Here is a 20,395-nt window from a genome sequence, read left to right on the forward strand (position 1 = left end):
TTCAGGGCTAATGCATAGCTATTCCCCCATCAATTTATAATAGACACAATTAATCCAATTTAGAATTTCAAGTTTTACTGATTATTAAATGCAAACAAGTGTTCTTTCTTTTGCTTGAGGGTGGCCATTTTTTTAAGTGCATCTCTTTTTATGGCTTAGAAATGTATAAAGTAACAATTTCCACAAAAGCAGTTAGAGCATTAACATTAAGGAATGATGACAGAGCATGAACTTCAGTGTGCTTGGACTAAACCCTGTGGGAATTCACTTTAGCCATCCTCCCTCTGAACGCCTGGGCAGTCCCCTTCAGTGACTTTGTGCCTCTATTTCTCTTCTGCTGTTTTTGCGTTGGGAACGATTTACAGCACAACACAGATAATGAACTGGCAGGGGTGATCCAGTCAGAGATCCTCTGCTACCAACCAGCATCCTGGCATCTCTTTTGTTTCTTGAATTCCTACTAAACATGAAAGATCAAGTGGTATGCTTATCAAATTCCTCAAAGCGAGGAACCATATGTCACTCTTAACAGTGAATCAAAGCTTGTAGCTTATGGCAGTATAGTTCCCAGGAGGAAAGAAAATATATATAGGGCAAAGCAAAGGTGTATCTAGAATGAAAAGGAAAAAAATTAAAAATCCTTCCATGACTGAAAAGGCATTACACCTGGAAGAAAGAATTGCAAAAAAAATTATCTCTTTCTTGCTTTTTTCTCCTATGTTTAAAATATATCTGACTTATATAATTTTAATGTTAAGTTTCAGATTTACTGAACTGTAATTATATATTATATTACATACCAACACAACACATTAATTCAAGGGTTTTTCCCATCTATAGAAACATGGATTAAATCTCCAAAACTGTTTGTATTTCATGCTTACTTGTATATTTATAGATAGTGCATCTATCAGGACACTTATTTCCTTCCTGTAGGGCCTTAATGTAAAAGCAATCTTTAAAAACACAAAGGGAATGAAATTAACCCTCTCCCCCCTCAAACCCAACTTTTCTCTCAGGCAGGCAGAAGGAATAGTTGGAAAGAAAGGGAAGACAGAATTCGCAATTGATCTGAGGAATCTCAGCACTCTGTATTTTTAGTCATCTCTGGCTGTCACAACTGTGAAGAAAATCCAAGCTGAGCTTCACTAGAGCAACGGCATGGGCTTGGAACTGCAGAGCAGCCTGAAACAATCCCTCCAAGAAATAGAAACTGCTGCACCCCTCAATCCAAGATGCCAGCTCAGATGCTCATATGCTAACACTGTTAACTCTTTCATGGCCCAGCAGAGCACAGCAGAAAGCCACCAAGCTCTGCACAGCCTGCGCCGAGCGCTGCTGCGTTGGTTTCCAGCATGCCCAGGAGGCCTTCCAAAGGAGCAGCTGGTGTGGATTTCCAGTACATATGCTGCTCATGAACCAGGCCCACTCATCCACTCCCATGTTTTGCCATGGGACAGCGCTGGGTTGGGTGGAAATGCCATCTCAGCCTTTTCTAGATGCAGAAGTAGCTCATCACATCAACACAGTAATTCAGCCAGAAGATCTACTCTGCCCTAAGCATCACTAAGCACTTGGGTCCAAAGCTGCCATTGGTGACTGCACTGCTTCCAGTACCCAAAGCACGGACAGGACCAGTCTACTGTGCAGCTGTGTGACCAGTGACCTCGGCCAGGCTGCTGGTAGGTGGCCCTGGTGTACCTTCTGGGTCTCAGTAATCTCCTTCCTCCTACAGGGGAAGAGGGTCTGCCAGGTGGCACAATGCTGTAGTAACTTCAAGGATTAGAAAAAGAATGAGGGTTCTCCAGTCATATTCCTCACTTCATTTTTTTATTAGGACACATTGATTTGTTCCTTTATTTGTGAAGCTCGCCATTGAACATCCCCAGTATGAACTATAGAAACCTAATAATCCTACCAGAAATAAGCAAAACATGAACCTGTGAAGTTAAAGAATAAAAACACAAAAGAAAAGTACAATTAAGCACACATTTGAAAGCACTGAAAGTGCCTAATATCCTGAACAAACTACTAAAGGAAGTGGCAAACACCCCACCATTTGGGGTCTTTGGAGCAGGACTCTACACCCTTCCTGAATTTGAGTGTCAGACAAATACAGGTTTTTTGGCTTCAAGCAGGGTAACTGAATGAAATTAAATACCCTGTTATGTGCAGGAAGTTCAGTGATTTAATGGTCCCACTTTGCCTTCAGCTTCCTGTATTCAGCTGCTCATAACTAAGGCTTTACTAAGGGCCAATGTTGTGTTGAAAAGTCTTTTTCTACATTTTACATTTACAGATTTTTTTTACATTTCTGTATGTGTATGTGGGCATCATGTCTATAGGAATTCATCTTCCTATGAATGATGAGTTGCATAGTGTCACTGAAATCATGCAGCCTTTCCATTATAAAAGAGAGCAACATAAAATGTAAATTATTTTTTATGCCAGCTTCATGGCCTTGGGTTCATCCTGGAGCACACATCCAGCAAGGCACAAGACTAACCATACCTCCTGGAGAAGCACAAGGTGCCCTCATTATGGGCACTCCTTCATGCATCAGATGCTCTATTTTTAAATACCTCTGCTGCAATGAGCCCAAGGCTTAGGGACAAGTCTGGGGATTTTCTTAACTTTAGAAAATGATGTTGCACCTTAGTGATGTTTCTCCAACGCAAGGAATGGCTCAGCTCTAGGTTGCAAATTTGACTTTAGGGAATGTAGGATCAGCATAGTTGTAGCCATATTGAAAACACGAAGTCTTTCTGGTCAAAGCTTTCTCAAGAAGCTGAAATAGCAAAATCAGCCAGTTGAGCTTTTTTCAGTGGAGGTACCTTTCATCAGCACAGTTCTATCCTTGGACCTTTTCCTGCTGCTTCCAGTATTTCTCAACCTGTTTGGACCCACCATCTTATATTTCTCACATCTTCTTGTTGCTTTTTGGCCCTGCAACCCAGGTGTGACTATTTTCACAGCCATGTTCAAGTCCATATCTTTTCCCAATCTTTAGGAAAAACTGCTGTCAGAACTGCCTTTATCCAAGCTGCCTAACTAGTTATGGACATTTTCACTGCATATTGCTAAATCAATTTAACTTTTGCCTACTCAGTACCCAACAGCCAGGCCAAACTACCCAGTGGCTTTTACAGACAGACAGACAGACAGAGGTTAGGGCCACAGGTGTCCATAGTAATGAACCTCACAGACTGAACTGAAGCAGACACAAAAGCAGAGCAGGCTTTTTTAAAGCCCACAGTCTGGGCTTTAGCCATATTTTTGGGCATCTATTGATGAAGCGGCAGCCAATTTTTTGTGTGTCATTGAAATGATAAGGCTGTGATGGCAGAACCCAAACCTGACAGAAAGTGATTGTCAGAGAAAGGAAGCAACTTTAAAAAATTGCTCAATATGCTTTATTTTTCATCTCTGTTATTAACACAGTATGTGTTTTCTCAAAGAAAAGCCGAGGTGAAATTGAGAAATTACTTGAAGGGGATAATAGAAGTTGTAGGCAATAGGGCTGGAAAAGGATCTCAAACACCATTTACAACCGCTTTCACAATTTGTGACAAACAGGACAGTGGCCATCTTCAAAACCTTTTCAAGAATAAGACAAAATTTTTCATAATTCTCTATAGGACTTGAATCCTCCTTACCTTTTATATATAGGGCTGTATGACACATTCAGACCCTTGTCACCCCCCACTTTTAGAAACACTTTTAAAGCTTATGTAGTTTATATACCTACATGTATTTCAAATTATTTAATGGGATGGGACTGCTTAATCTAGCCCGTCTTTTTCTCAAGTACTTATCAAAAAAAGCAACTAGAAATGGTAATTTATAATATATAAGGATGTGGTTTCACAATGCCAGGTGCTGCACCAGCAAAGGAACCTGGGTTTCCTGAAGTAGTTGATGGGATGATCCCACAAGAGCTCTGTCAGCAGGAGGAAAGGTAGCACACCACAGCCTGGGGATACAAAAAATACCCAGTGTAAAGGGAGGAAAATGTTTGAGGCCAAATTCTTTGTAAGATGAAGCTCTTGTGAGGTTTATAAAGTATGGAAAAGATTTGTGCAACTGTTCAATAGAACCAAGAAGTAAATTTGGAGAAACACCTTGAGAGCAGAGAGGAGGTCCAGCTTGCTATATCTTTATTTTCTAATTCAATTAAAAGAGGACTGCATACAGCAGGGAAACCCAGTCCTATAGGCTGTGAATCGTCATGACTGTATTTGGCACAAATTTTAATATTATATTCCTGCTTAAAATAACCAGGAGAAGCTAGGAGTAAGACATGTAACAAAATCAAAGAAGAAACTATCTTTAATCAAAGAAGCAGGAAATCGAAGCTTTATGTCTCCTGAACCGAGCCAGCACAGTGGTGAGCACAATTCAATGATGGTGCAGCTTCCTATTTTACTGTCTCACTGAGGCACTGGAAGATAAGGACAAGCATGTTTTTAAGTAAAATCAAAGGCTAACTTCCATGAGTTTCTTCCTTCTGTAACCAATTTCATAATTAAGCAGATAATCTTGCTAACTCATTGCTTGCTGCTTAAATTTCAAGCCTGCCTAGCTGTTGAAAAAATAATTCAGTAAATCTGACAGGCAAAAAACCCCATGCTTTTCCAGAAAACTTTCCTCAAAAGCACTGATATAGTTAACACCTGCTGGAGGGGTTGCAAGCCAAAAGCCCCAATCCCAGAAAACAGGCTGTGCTTCCCACCATTCTGCAAAGTACAGGGATACTCAAAGACCTTTTCAGCTGGCATGGGTCACTTAAACACGATCAACAGGCAGGAATTTAAGAGGCAATCCATGCCCATGAACAAAACTGATACTAGAAAAACTATCACAAAAGGTAAAGCACATTTTTTTCCTCAATTTGCATCATGTACTTGTCCAGCTAGGTTGACTCTTATTCTCAAATACATGATAGCTTTTGAATTATAATAATTTTAATTGCTGTTTAAAGATATTTATACTCTTAAAGAATCATGATTTTTCAGCATAACTAGCTACTGATTTCCAGAAACTGAGGATGTATTTACCAGCAAGCTGAAGTGATATCAATCAGAAAGCTATTTCTTTCATCCCATACTTATACTGTACTGACAATCATCACCAGGATTTGTTTCTGGTGCCTGGAGTAGCATTTGTTGACAAGGCATGTCCCAAAAATCTGAACTTTACTTTCTCAGCCTTAATTTTGTGTGGAGAAACTCGTCATTTTTTAAACTCTACTGCAATCAATATTGCATATCAGCAGCATAAACCTTTCTCAAACACAGCACATATGCATTCTTTTTAACCAAACATGGTGCCTTTCATAAAAGGAGCATCTTTCAGAGTTGATGCTTGACCAGACCTTGTATCACTGCTTGCACAAAGCAGCTGAAGCAAATCATCAAATATGACAGACTCCACAGAGTGGTGATACAGCCCACCCACTTAGTTACCCAAGGGTTAACCACTCCCATCAGACTCAATCTTCTGAACGCCTTTTGAAGTTATCATCATTTATGCTTTTGGCACTTGCAAACAGCTGAGTGCCCTTGGAGACAGCACCTGTGAAAATTACTTTTTCCCAAGCAATCTTGATCCCAGCATGGACCAGATGATGAACTTTGGTCATTTCCCATTCCAGATACTTCCACCAGAATAAAAGGCAAAAAAATTTACCTGAGTTCTAGGTGGAAAGGCTGAGAGAATCAGTCTTCTTTAGCCCAGAAGAGTGTCCTAACTGCAACCTTTCAGCACCCGAAGAAGTGTCAGGACAAAGGGGGGATGGTCTTAAACTGAAAGAGAGTAGTTTTACATTACACATTAAGAAATTATCTACCATGAGGGTGGTGAAGCATTGGCACAGGTTTCCCACAGAGGCTATGGATGCCACACACCCCTGGAAGTGTACAATTCCAGGCTGCATGGGGCTCTCAGCAGCCTGGTCTGTTGGAAGCTGTCCCCGACCATGGCAGGGGGATGAAACTAAACAATCTTGAAGGTCCCTTCCAAACCAAACCAACCCAAACCAAACCACTCTATGATTCTCTTCTCACCTGGTTTGATTTCAGCCTGTCTCTTGTCTGACAGCAAGCATATACTCCCAGATCAGTTTGTAACCAGAGTTTTCCTCCCGTGGATTCACTGATTTATGGCAACATTGCCTGCACCTTCCAGAGCAATACTGCTCGCCAGGCAGCCCTTCCTCTTTGCTCCTGACACATGAATCCTTATCTTCTTTTTAGCCCCAAAGCACGTGAAATAGCACTTGGAAGCCCACGAGTGCTACCCTGTGTGCCAGCCGTGAAACCTCTACGGTACATCTTGAAGATTTGTTTGGGTGAATCTTCACAGGGTCAGTCACACATACACAGGAAGAAAGAATGCCATAAAACAAGGTTTTCCTGCAGGCTGAGACTCTCTTGACAACCTAACAGCAGGGTGATCTCAATGGGGTTAATCTAAAAGGAGGCCACTTGTCATCAAGAGTAGGGCTGAGAAGGACAGTAAACTCTCTGCTATCAATCTGGTAGTACTTCTTATTAAAAAAAAAAAAAAACAACAACCCAAACCCACCTGCCATCATCTGGGCATCTTCATGGTGTGTTAAGGCTGCAACATGCTCTCTCAGACAGAGCCTAGAGATGCCAGGCTTGCCTTTGGAAAGCAGCTTACCTTAATAGAGTGGTGTGATTTTCCTTGGTCTTGGCACTCAGAAAGCAGACTAGGCAAGCGGAAAGCCTGTGGGGATGATTCTCTAGTGTTTGCATGAGATTTTTCTAATTTCTTTTTTTTTCATGCTCTTTTTTTTTAATGCTACCAGCTGCTTCATATTCTGCCACTTGCTACAGAAGAAGGCTGTTCCATCTTGATAGGATCCAGTTCAGTGCATAGACTTCACAAAATTGGAGCCTCAAACTGGTTTATTTTTCCAGTTTACAGATTTTGTTCAAAAACCCAGCAGCAAGTCCTGAGGCACAGTGTGCCAGCACCAGAGACTGAGTGATGCAGAGGTGATTTCTGGAACATCTTTTCCATTTATAATTCAAATCCAAAAATATTTTTATTACTTCCTTCTTTTCCTTCTGCTGTGATCCATAAACAGAATAGACATTCAAGCTGAAAATTGCTGAAAGATTCTTACTCATTCACATGAAAAACAAAGTTTTGAGCTTTCTTGGCCTAGTGATGTTACTTTTGTATTCATATCATAGTAATTTTTCAGAGAAAAATGCCTGCTGGAATCAGATCCAGGAATTTTGTTCACATTTACATAGGAGTAGAAAAGTAGAAATCTCACCCATTCAGGACCCTCATTGGGAATGGAATTTGAAAATAAATCAGGAAAAAATCCAGGAGATCTATATTATGGTCAGATTGGTAAATATGGACAAAACATGTGATATCTATAGGCAGTGAAAGTGAAGAAGCCTGGTCTCCTATGGATCTATGCTTTGCAGATGTACTCTCGGTGCCTTAATAACACTTGATTTCATGTTGTGGCCCCTATCCCAGGGATATTAGCAGCATCTCTCTCATCAATCCACCCTCTGTTATATTAGAACTTGTCAAAAAATAATCTCCTTGGGACCATTGCTAAATGCGATTGAAATTGCACAAGCCAAAAAAACCCAGGGGAAGAGAGTGACAGATAGATGCACAGAGAATATGAGCACAGAAGCCCTGCTTCAAAATGAAAGCAGACTAAAAGCTGGTGTAGTTGCATTCAAAGTGGTATCCTGCTAATTTAAATCTACCAGTGAGCATTTCCAAGTGCACCAAAAAGCGCCAAAAGAACAGGTTGTTTGCTTATAAAGGGAACGCCTTAACCATTTAACTATCACTTTTGTCGACTGATGGGGAAATGCAGTGTTACGTGGGCAATCAGACTGGAAGTTCACAAACACTCTCTGCAGATTTAAAATATGCAGGAGCATGAAAGAGTGTAAAAAATGTAAATCAAAGGAACCAGCTCCTATCTGGATTGAATAAATGAAGGATCATTGAAAAATGACAGGGTTTGTGGGAAAACAGTAGTTAGAGAGTATGCTTACACATATGCTTGTAAGCTTATATACACTTCTGCTTACAAATAGCGCCAGGAATGTTCTCAAGCACTGGAAATCAGTCCTCTAGACTGCTAACTTGTCAGAGTCCCTGACACTATGCATCCCAGGCCAAGTACCTTCTTCCAGCCATGCATTAGATGTTAGCATGGATCAAAGGCCAGCAGACAGCTTGGTGGCAGCCTCCCAGTTTCATGAGGCTTATAAAGAAAAAAGTTTAATAGTCTGGAGGCAGCCCAGCATGACAGAGCAGTACTCCTCCAGCTGCTATCACGAGCCAGTGTTCAGGGGAGGATGCCACACGCTCTGCACTGAAGCCCAATGCCACACCATAGGCTGATGATGCTGTGGGGAAATGTGAATGCCACACACTGATGCCAGCACCACTGCAGATCACCTGACTTTCTGAGAGATATCATGCAGCTTGGAAAAGCACCTGGAGAGGGAGAAGTGGGAAATAAGTATCCGTATACATTTCCCCCTGCCATTTTAGCTTCAAGAATCTTTACAAGCATAGCCCAAGAGAAAAATCAGACATCCCTCCCTGGTAGCAGCTCAAACTACATCAAGCTCATCTTGTCCCTTGGAGGCTTCCCCAGCTTTGTGCTCTGACACTGCAAGTGCCTCTTAAGCCTAAATAACCTCTAAGACAGGGCTGTCTACCAGCCTCAACATTGGAAACACCATGGAAAGTGGATTCAAGCTCTTACACTCAATTAGTTTTCTTTTTCTCTTTTTTTTTTTTTTTTTTTAATGGGCAGAATTTTGGGAGATACAACAGCACAGACACACCTAGCACTGATGCAAGTTCTCTCTATAAATCTGCTTCCCCACTTCTTTCACTTCTGTAGAAAAATCCCAGACTCCAGGTCCCTTCTCAGACTCTAAGAGTACCTTCTGAACCACAGGAAACTGCAATAACCACACCATGGGGCCACTTTTGTCACTCTGTGCAGACAAGACAATATGAAGTTCAGAAATGTGTATCTTATCACTGAGCCACCAGCTTTGACCACCCACCAAATGAATTCCCCATTCTGACAGCAACAAGACCCTCCCCCTCAATTTAACAAACTTGTGTACCTGCTCTGTGGTCAGAGATGTGAGGGATAAAATTCAGGTCAAAGTTAAGGTGCACAAATTTCAATAAATACTTGTAGGTGTAGATGATGTCCAGTTCCAACAGTGAGGTGATGGGCTCTGCCCAATCAACATGCTTTTCCAAGCACTGACTAAATCTCATCTCCTTTCCTATACATGTTCTTTGTCCTTGAGGCAACTCCAGCCTTCCAGAACCAATTCTCTCTTCTACTCTCTGCCTGCCATGACATCATTCCACCTCCTCTCCTGTGCAATGCAGGACTCTATTCCTGACTGCACTTTCCCTGTTATGTGCCCAATCCAGTCTCCACCTTTCCCTGATACACTTGCCATCTCAGTGCTCCCAGTCTATGCTCTCTCACTGGCTATGCTAATCTGACCCAAAGGTCTCACAGAAGAATGGGACATATTACTATAAACTGTCTTCCCCATCCAATAATCCTTCTCATATGATCATTTATTTTCAGTCTTAGCCCTCAATGGGGTGAAGCATCATAGACATTAAGTCATCTGGACATTATAGGTAATTTCTAGAGGAAAGCATAAGCCACACATTGATAAAGACAGTCACTTTCTTTTTTTAATTGAATGATGAAACTAACAGGAATGAAAGGAAATACTTCCAGCATCACTTTTATGTTAAAAAAGTAACTAGCACAGTAAGTGAGAGGAGCGTGATAAGCAAGGACTACATAAGGAAGTGCTTGAGTGGTGATGGGAAAGTCTTAATCTTTTGCTGAAGGCATTTAAACTGAAGGACTAAATTGCTTCCATGTTAATTTTGATGTTACCCTGTAATATCTCTGAGTGCTCTTTGGTGAAGCTCTAATACCTTTGCAAAAGTTAATGTTTTATATCCGATTAACTCAAATGGGTAAGATATGTTATAATGATGGCATGTATTTAAGAAAGACAGGGAAATTAATGGTATGGGCATAACTCCCCTCTACTGTTTTAGATGGAAAACCCGTGAGACAAGGACTCTCCTGTTCTACTGCCAGCTCAGGTACAGGAAGCCCTCAGCAATCCACTTAAGCTCTGTTCTGTTTCCCAAATGACATAGGAAGGGAATATTTATCCTTGAGAGATTATGACTAACTCCCATCTTTTGAAGATATAAATCTTAACATGAGGGCTGTACACTATTATGTGTACAAATTCAATGACAGGGGAAAATGCTTTATTTTTGAAACAGATTTTTGCATCAAATGTTATATACTGAGTAAACCAAGCAAGCTAGAAATTTTTCTGTTCTCACAGTATTGGATGCTGTGTTGATTCTCCAAAAATATTCCCTGAATTGATTTTTTTAATATTTTTGTTGTTTGTGTCTATTTCAGACAGTCTTTTCCTTACCAAGAACAAGGACTTCATAACTTCTGCAGCTATACTTCACTCTGTCTTTAAACCATGGTTCTGTGAAAGGAAATAGCAATCCCTTATCACATTTAGTTTCAGTTATGACATTTCTTCATTCCTAGAGGAATACTTTATTGTGATCTACAAAAGCCAAATTAAAAGAACACAGAAAATTATTTAAATTATTTCAAGTGATGAGGAGTACAAAATAACAAACGACTAAAAAGGCAAAAGTGTTGAAGCAGGCATTTTTTTCTACATTAAATCTCACCATAAAAACATGTTTAGATTAATTCAGGAAATGCTGGAATCTCCTATCCTTTTCAAACTGCAGCAGATTACCCTTGGAAAGGAACTCTTCCATGCTACTCTTGAAATGCTATGTTTTCCTAGCTTTCTAAAGGCAATGCACAACAGAAATCCAGACTCCTTGGATTTACTGACTTCCAGGAAGCACAGAAAGGCCCTGTTTTGGTCTAATTTCTTCTAGGAGAAGCAAAATCTTGTTTTCTAAATTTCTTAGGCATTTTTGACTTGATGAGGAGTCATTCTTCCTCTTTGATATAACTGCAGTTTATCTATAGAGCCAAAACTATTAAACACCTCCTGCATTGTACTCCAGAGGTGGCTTCACGTGTGTGATGAAGAGGATGATCCCCATCTACAGCTCATAAAGAGTTTTATATAAATGTCCATTATCCATGTAATGGCAACAGCCAACAGTTTTATTAGGCAATATAAAAATATATTGGGGATATAAACTGTAATGCCTCAGGACAGAAGCAAGTCAGTGGCTCTTGAGTTAACCAGAAGAAACTTTCTGTTTGCAAGTTATTCCCTCATCATCTGTTAGGCTGTTTCTTGCATCCATCTGCAAAACATCAGGAGACAGTCATGCTCAGAGCCAGGTTGTTGAATCCTGATGGGCTCTGGTTGTATCCAGTCTAGAAAATCCCCAGTTCTTGTCACAATGAATAATTGAAGTGTGGCACTTTATCAAATGATTGATCTCCAGTGAAGACTCCAGGAATTCTCACATGAAATTCATGCTTGATAAAACAAATATATAGATTCTTTTTTTCCAACTTTTTATTAGTTCAGTTCAGGACATTTTCTTGCTATGTTCAAGCCCTTCAAGTAGCAGATGAAATGACAATAAGCTCCTGCATTTTATTCAGATGGTGAAGAGGACATAACAGTATGACGAATCCTGCAGTCCAGAGAGACACTGTCTCAGCTTTTGCCTTGACATTCCAGGAAAATCTGTTGGAATTTCTTTATATCACAACACTGTATTACCAATCTTTAGGATGCACACAACCCTAGAAATTGCCTCCAGCTTCCTAATCCACCCGCTGAGTTTTCCTCTTGAAGGCCAGGCCCCAAGTGCCTAAAACACTGCTGTCAGGTTTCACTTTGTTTTAGCCTTTTAATGCACCTCTCACAGAAGCACCATTCCCCAGGCAGCCCAACATGTGTCCCTCAAGTTCTCTTTTTTCCCATTTTCCACAGCTTTCTCCTAAGTGCATCTCTTAATTCTCCTCTCCTCTCCTCTCCTCTCCTCTCCTCTCCTCTCCTCTCCTCTCCTCTCCTCTCCTCTCCTCTTCTCCCTAGTGTGTAGTTAATCCCAGAAGCTAACTGACATGTATGAAATAAAAGTGGCTTGACAACCTTACTGCACCCTAATGGCTCCAGAAGCCTTGTGGAATATAGGGAGCAACTGCAGAGTGGAACAAAGACATTAAAAAGGCTTCAAATTTTGCTGCTAGAAAGATGATTTTTCTTTGCATTAAAATACATTTCTTAATTGAGATTACTGAGTTATTTTGTAAGGTAGCCTCCTAAATATAGCAAAGAAACTCATGCTGCTTTCAGGATATGGCTTTCCCACAGGTTACTACCTCTTCCATGAGACAGAAATAGCCATAATCTCATCTGACAACCTGCTCAGATTGTAATACCTTTCTGCCTGAAAAAAATCTTGGTGAGGGAAAACAATGGGATCTCTTTTGGGTGGGATAGGAGTCTTGATTTGTGTTGTCTTTTTATGGGTGGCTAGGTGAAGCATATTTGGATGAGAGAATGCAAAGAGCATCTGTTTTGTGTGGCTCATGATGGTTTGGTCAGGCTGGTCTCATTGAAGATCACAGCCATTTCACCACCAAAAGCGAAGTGACATCAGTCAAGGGCCCTGTTTGTATTAGGTGCAAGTAAAAGAAGTCAAACACACCGAGGGTTCCCCTATTTCACATCCCAATGAGTCTTCTGCTTTATGTGCTTGCATACTGGTTTGCTGACACAAGGCTTTGTTCAGTCACACTGTGCCTTACTGCCTCTGTCAGGCAGTCTGCTCCCAAAACTTCTGAATCCCTGTTTAGAAGGATAGGGATCTATAAGATATTAAATTCCTGTAAGAGTTATAAAAATATGTTGCAAGAAAGGAGGAAAAGATTGAAAGAGACTTACTAGATACCAAAGAATTCATTCTAAAAAGAGATACTATCACTTCTCTAAAGTGGAAAAGATCTCAATTTGCATCTTAATAGAAACCAGAGAATCCATTTCTGCCCTTGTGGCCCCGGGGTAGGACTTGCAACTATGATTCAGTTTCCCAGATGGAAGGAAGTGATAGATCTTCCTGATCAGCGGGAATTAAACAGCTAACAATTAACCAGGTCCCTTTCTAGTTGTTGCAAACTGTCCTCCAAAACTTGCATCATCTGTAACTAGGCACTATTAAACATCTTCAGCCCTTGTAGTTCCTTTGGATCTTCCCTAAACCCGCAGAGAGTAACTAACCTTCTGGGTGTAGGCTGAGTAGCAACCTTTCCATCTATCTCCAGAAAACTGGGAAAATGGTGCCAGTAAAAGTCAGAATCCTTCCCAAGCTGGATCATTCCCAGGTCTATTGGGGACTTTGAGGAGCTGTGAGGCAGAAGCATCAGTAGGTAGCAACACTTAGAACATGACACCCCAAGATGACACCATATTTGTCATGATTGAATTTTAGCACATTTTATCCTTTCATTTCCAATGTTCTTTTATCTTTTATCATCTCTAGTTTCCTCTTTGTGTCCTATTATACAGCTGGCTATTCTCACCCGTCTTTACTGAAGTCATCCAACACTGGCATATTGGATGTGCTTATTTGACCAGCCACTATCTGTTTTTTCCCCCTCTCTTTTTTATCATCTCTTTTCTCCTGCTTTCCATCATTTCTGTTTGTTATCTCACTGAGTGGAAGCACCAGGGATTGCGGTTCAGGAATGATTCAGCAAGAAGCAGAGGGCAGAGGGCAGCATGCAAAGCCAGCACCAGAATTACAAAATGCACCTGACAACCTGTCATTAATGCGGCCACCAAAAGAGGGAGAGTAACAATGCAATCAGACACGACTTAAATTCACATCTCATACTCTGCTCATTACCAAGAAGGCTTTTAGGAATGACAAGTTTTTATTCCTGTAACTCTATTATGAGCTGATGCCAACAGCAGAAACAGGAGCTGTGATACAAGTTAAACTAGGATTGCTTGGCATGGCAACTGAAAGCCATCTCACCTGATGTGAGATGACAGGTATGGCATGCAACCACAGATAAGCTGAAATTTGTAAATATATGCTTTCCAGATTTTTTTTTAAACCAGGTACCATGAAAGCATACAACAGCAAAAGTACCTGCAAACCCAAGTAAACATGATCATTACCTCCTGCTGAACTGTTATGCACAGCCAAGCAATTCCTTCTGCTCACTTAAAACTAAAGGTTTGCTAAGTCTGTATTATACTTCCTCTTCATTTTCAGCAGCTCAGTGTACAGCTGGTAAAATTTTTCTCTGGTTAGAAGCTTGATTTATAAAGTCTCTAGTCCTAAAACAGGAAATGACTATTTCATCCCCACAAATTTAGGCGGATTTTTTTTTTGCTTTTATGTTCCACAAAATCTGTTTTTATTTCCTATAAAGGGTCCAGTCCAACTGCCAGCAAAATCTCTAGGAATTCCCTTGACTTCAGCCAGGCTTGGTTCATGCCCTAAGGCAGTGCTACAGAAAGAGACAACACCTAATGAAATCATGTGTGCAAAGAATCAGGGAATCCCATACTAAATCCCCACCCCACAAACAGCCATGCCTAAGCTTAAACGTGCATTAAAATTGAAGTAAAAAAAGCCATTCATGTCTATCAAGTTAAGCACATGTTTAAATGTTTACCGGAGTCAGTTCTTTGTACAATGAACAGTAAAAGCTGGACAAAGCTATCGTGGGTAAGATCAATCCTTCCCTCATGCTGTATGGTATCCTGATCCTTATAGCTTTCTACTGTCTGGCTGCAGAACCTTTCACAATTTTTATAAAATCAAGTTGCTTTCATTTAATTCTGTCTCTTGCATTAATTAATATACTTCTGATGGTGCACATTTCCACTGACCTCAGAGTGCTCCAAGGAGAAACCTCAGAACAATTTATTTATTTTGTTAATAAAACTAAAGGACGTTAGTCAAAGTCAGACACGTAGAAGGTAAACAATTTTAAAATACAGAACAACATATATTGTTTATTTGTCTAAAAACAGAAGACAGACAAAAAGTGTTTCTGGGTTTGTATCACAGAAAATTGAGGCACAGAGACAACCCATGATTTCTCTAAAATCTCACAAGATACAGGTAGTAAAACAGGGAACCAAACTGCAATTTGACTGGTAAACTTCCAAAAATATATCTTTTCTTATCTTATGATCTCCAGTGACTCTGTATTTAATTTTTAAAAATGGGAAATCAAACTCAAGGAGGTTAAGGTAAAGGTCAAGAGCTACCTAGAAACCCGCTGGCAGAACTGAGACGAATGGAAACTTCTGGCTACACACAGCACTTCCTTCCTCTCTCAGATCTGTTTCAATGAAATAAAATAAAAAAAAAAAATCAAAAAACCTGTTCTCAATTTTCTGTGAGCAGGATTTGATACATTAGATCCAGCCATCAAATGCACTATTACCCTGATGGAGGGTAAGCGTTCCAGCATCACCTCCTGTGATCTGCCTTCAGCTCACCGATGACATTGCAACCCTCTCTCACTGGCAGGTCTGTTTCCTGGGAAGGGAGTCTGTGGATTTGATGCTCTCTTCTTTGAGACATGCTCAAAGCACAAAGCTTTGCACTAAGCACAGCTGGGCTGAGATGAGCAAAGTAGAGCAGAGAGAAAAGCAAACTTTAAGTTAAACAGTCAGAGGTGACTGAGTCCTTCACAAATAGGCTGTCCAAAAAAGTGGTCACAGAACAAAGCCTGACAGAGCTCAAGAAGGGTTTGGACAATGCTCTCAGGCACATAGTGTGACACTTGGGGGTGTCCTATGCACGGCCAGGAGCTGGACTCAATGATCTCTGTGGGTCCCTTCCAATTCAGGATATTCTATGATTCTGTTATTGCTGTATCCTTGAAATGGAAAAAATCAGACATACCAGACTGAAAGTTTCCCTTCTACATGAGATGATCTCACTCTGTGAGTTTAAGTCAAACCTCTGACATTCAGCTGCTAGAAATGCTAATAACTTTGTGCTGCGAGGCATAATCCGGCATAATACAAGGCAATACTTCAATATGCACTGTCAAAATGGGTCTTTTGATGTGTGATCCCATTGCAGCCTCTAAAAGAGATGGAGATATCTGGCAAAACCCTGATCCAGTTTTTCTTGCATTAACAGATCTTTCTGGTTGAATGGCATCATAAGCTAGTGATAAGCTTTGTGCTGTACCTATCCCCTTAATTATTTCTGCAAACCCTCTGTTGCTGACCCTCCTGCAATGCCCTTGAATAACATTTGTGTAGGAATGTTGCTTCTTGAGGAAATGTGGAGAATGGCCTTGAAGCAAATTTCTGGTGTCGTCACCATCAAGCTGTCTTGTGCTGCCACATCATGTTTCTAGAGAAGTCTTTGAGCACTGTCACTACTTGTTAACTTTCCTAACACTGCACTAGTGCTACTCACTGTCAGGAAAAGTGAGAAGAGACAAAAAAGCCGCAAGAAATTTGCAGTGAAGTCCTTGGTATGACCAGGAGGCTGCCTCTCTACAAGTAATCAGATGGTCAGAGAGAAACCCATGTCGGGGATACTGGACTGTGTTTCATTCACATCAGTCTTGAGGCACCTCTGAATCAGATTTTCTCTGTAAGATAAAGGAGAGGATCTGAGCAGGAGATACTACAGTATCTTGTACATAATGAACAAGATTCATAGTGAAACTCAGGGAATTTGCAAAAGGTGACAAATGATTTTTGTATAATTTGGATGACATTTCAAGTAATTGTTTTAATTATTTTAAATCCCAGTTTAGTGAAGTACTTAAGCACTGTCTGTAAGTCTAACCCTCCAGTACTAAAGCACTTTCTTAACCAATACTTTACAGAAATTATGACTAAAACACTGTTCTGTAAAACACAGTCTCACAAAAAGTAACTTCACTGTTGTACTTTTCACCCTTCTAAAAAGAGGGGAAAAAAAGACAAAACATTGTCAATACATATGTACAATAATGGTGTCTTGCTATGTAGTCACAAAGTTCAAAATTCAGGCAAATATATGGAATATTTTTGCTTTGTGCTCATGCCTCATTCTTCCACTGCTATCTGCTACCCAGACCTTTTATTGGTAGCAAGCCCAGAAAGGCAAACGTAGCCCATTGAATGGCTCTTCCTATGTTGGTGGCCTGTGGCTCTCAAACAGAAAGCAATTGCATGAAAACAAGCAATCTCTCACTCTGAAAATCACTGGTAGTATACTGAATAAAGTTAGATTATGGATTAAGGAGCCAGTGAATTATGACTGATTACCTTTTCAAAGTAACTCACACAGCAGCCCTGGGGGACAGATTGTATTAAAGCAGTTCCAATATGCAAATAGTTTGATACTTTGAAAAACAGCAGTGTTGTTAACATTTGGCCTGGTGACGGAAAAAGTGTATTAATTTGCCCAAGCAACTGTCTCTAAAACAGCGTATAAATAGCCCTTTGCATTAATTCAAAGTGAAATGTCAATGTTTCATAATTTATGATATTATGGTGAGATTAAACTTCAGTAGCTGACTACTGGTTTAGTTAACATCAGGTCTAAAACTTGTCTTCCTGTCTCCTGAACCTTGAATCTTTGGGAAAACCTTTCCTTTCTGCATGGATTTATATTTATTTATATTAGCTGAATAATTTATGATAATTTCAATGCAATTTACTGAGTTAAGAGAATGTGAAATACTCAGTTGTCGCAATGGTTTACTCAATCTGACTGTCTTGGCAGGAAAATGAGGAGAAACTCCTGCTTCTCAGGATATGAGAATTTAAAAGCTGTTTCCTGGTCTCTATCTGTAGAGCATGATGGCATTATTAATCAGACATAGAATAAGAGAATCATAAAATTGTTAGAGTTGGAAGAGACCTCTAAAACCATTAAATCCAATTGTCAAACCAGCAGTACCAGTGTAATCCCTGTATCACTAATCTACCACCCAGTGCCAGGTCCAGATTCCTTTTAAACACCTGCAGGGATGGCGACTCCACCATCCCCCTGGGCACCCTATCAATAAAATGTTTTTCCTAATATCTAATCTGAACCTCCCATGTTTCAGCCTAAGGCCATTTCCTCTAGTCCTCTCACGATAAAAGAGACTGTGTCCTTCCTCATCACAACCCCCTTCCAGGTAGTTGTACAGAGTGAGCAGGTCCCCACTGAGCCCCCAGCTCTCGAGACTAACCAGGTCACCAGGTTTCCAAAATCATATCACAGAATGCTTTGGTTGGAAGAGACCCTTAAAGATCATCTAGTTCCAATGCCACTGCCATGGGCACCTTCCACCAGAACACATTATTGAGAGCCTCATCCAACCTGTCCTTGAAACATTTCAGAGACATCCACAACTTCTCTGGGCAGCTGTTCCAGTGCTTCACTGCCCTCAAAGTAAAGAATTTATTCAACCTGTTCTGAATCATTTTTCACAATAGTGTAAATTTTACTGAACCTGACAGATACACAACTATAAAATGATGATATGGGCGACAATATGATTCTTTCTGCCCTAGTTATTCCTTAAGCATAATTTGAGCACTGCTCAGCTCGAGGAAAAAAAAAAAAGATAATGAGATTGTTACAGATGAACAAAAATGTTATATACATGCAAAATGGTCTTGTTAATCAACAGAGCTCACTCCCTGCTGGAGGAAGCTCCAGAAGAACAACAGAAATCATTACCATGCTGGTAGGATTGATTAATTAGGAAAACAGCTTCTACTAATACTCATTAGCATTTATACATTGTAAAATCCACTAAATATATGTGTAAATAACTTTCCTAAAGAGACAACTAAGGGTGCCTGAAGGGTGCCACATGATGTTACTGTGGTTTTCTGCTTCTGTGGGTTTTGCATCACAAGAAACACTTCTGCATTGGCTAAGAAAACTTGTAAGAGGGAGCTGGAATAGGAAGAAAACTCATGGAAGACACATTCCGAGACATGAAACAAGTTCGGCATAAGAGCAAATGAAAGCTGTATGCCAGGGCACATTTTAATTTGACCAGACAGGGGATGGTGGAATATGAGAATAAATCCAGGGTGCTGCTACCAGGTAAGGACTACACAACCTCTTTACAGCCTCGGGAAAACACTGTGAGGAGCAGGATCATCTCCCCCTCCCAGGACTAAGATTTGGACATGCTCTGGCTCTGTTTGAGGAATGGGGTAGCAAAAGCAGACACGCTCAGAAAGCATCTGTGTTGGCCCAGATGCTATCTGTTAGTGCCTTTTGTTTCACAGTATGGATTTCTGGGTAGAGGACTTTCAAATAATGTGGTTTAAATTTAGAAAGTGACCATTCAGTTATCAGTGCAGTGGAAAATTATAATGAAATGGAGCCCACTAACTCCAAAATATTGGTCAAAAGATGATCATCTGTGCAATGTGTGTTTTTTGGAGTTCATGTGCAATTATCAAGCACTATTTTTAGTCTGGGTTTCAGGAGAGTTGTGTTTAGTTCTTGGCTCTGCCACAGACTTCCTGCATGACCTTGGGCAAATCAGTTGCTTTCTCAGTGCCATCTGCAGCATAATACACTTTCCTCCCATTCTAAATTTGTCTAGTTCATGTGGATTATGAGCCTTTTGGAGTAGGACATCTCCTTGCTGTGTTCATTTAGTGAGTGGCACAGTGAGGTTCTGAACTTGTGACTTCTAAACAGCTTTTTAATGCACCAAGATCACCTTCCATGACCAGTGTAACCAGGTGGTGGGTATAAAATCATTAGCTCTATTGTAGATTTTAGACAAAGCTGTGTTTTGTTACATGCTTCCATTGTAGAACTTTATATTTCAGCTGCTAAATTTTACAAGTAGTTTTTGTATTTATTTTCCTTCTCCTTTTTCACAGTCTAGCCCATGCCCTCCTGCTTTGTGGTTATTACCCTGGTCCCTGTGATTAGTGTGAAGCTGCTGGTTGGTTTTGTCTGCTTACTTGTTTTTTCACCTTCACTCTAAATTACAGCAGCAAATTGCCCGGGACACGAGTAGTTTATGGAACCAGTGATGCTGCCAGTCCTCACAGGGACCTCCTTACCTGTACCTGGGTTTAGCAGTTGTGACCTGCAGTCAAGTGGGAGGCATGGACAAAGTGAGAGAACACCAGACTAGAAAACAAGCAAAAGTAGCACCTTTTCAAAGCTCTTGCAGAGCAAGGAATAGCTGAAGATAGACATTATTAAAAAAAAAGAAAAGGAAAAAAGGAAAAACGATGTTAAAGTGATCACTCTCGCTCTTGAGATACCTGATGAGGCAGGGGCCTGGGCTCTACTGCTAGTGAAGAAAACAAACTGAACAGATGATCAAACA

Source organism: Sturnus vulgaris, chromosome 2 (assembly GCF_052056855.1).
Source record: "Sturnus vulgaris isolate bStuVul1 chromosome 2, bStuVul1.hap1, whole genome shotgun sequence".
Classification (NCBI taxonomy): Eukaryota; Metazoa; Chordata; class Aves; order Passeriformes; family Sturnidae; genus Sturnus; species Sturnus vulgaris.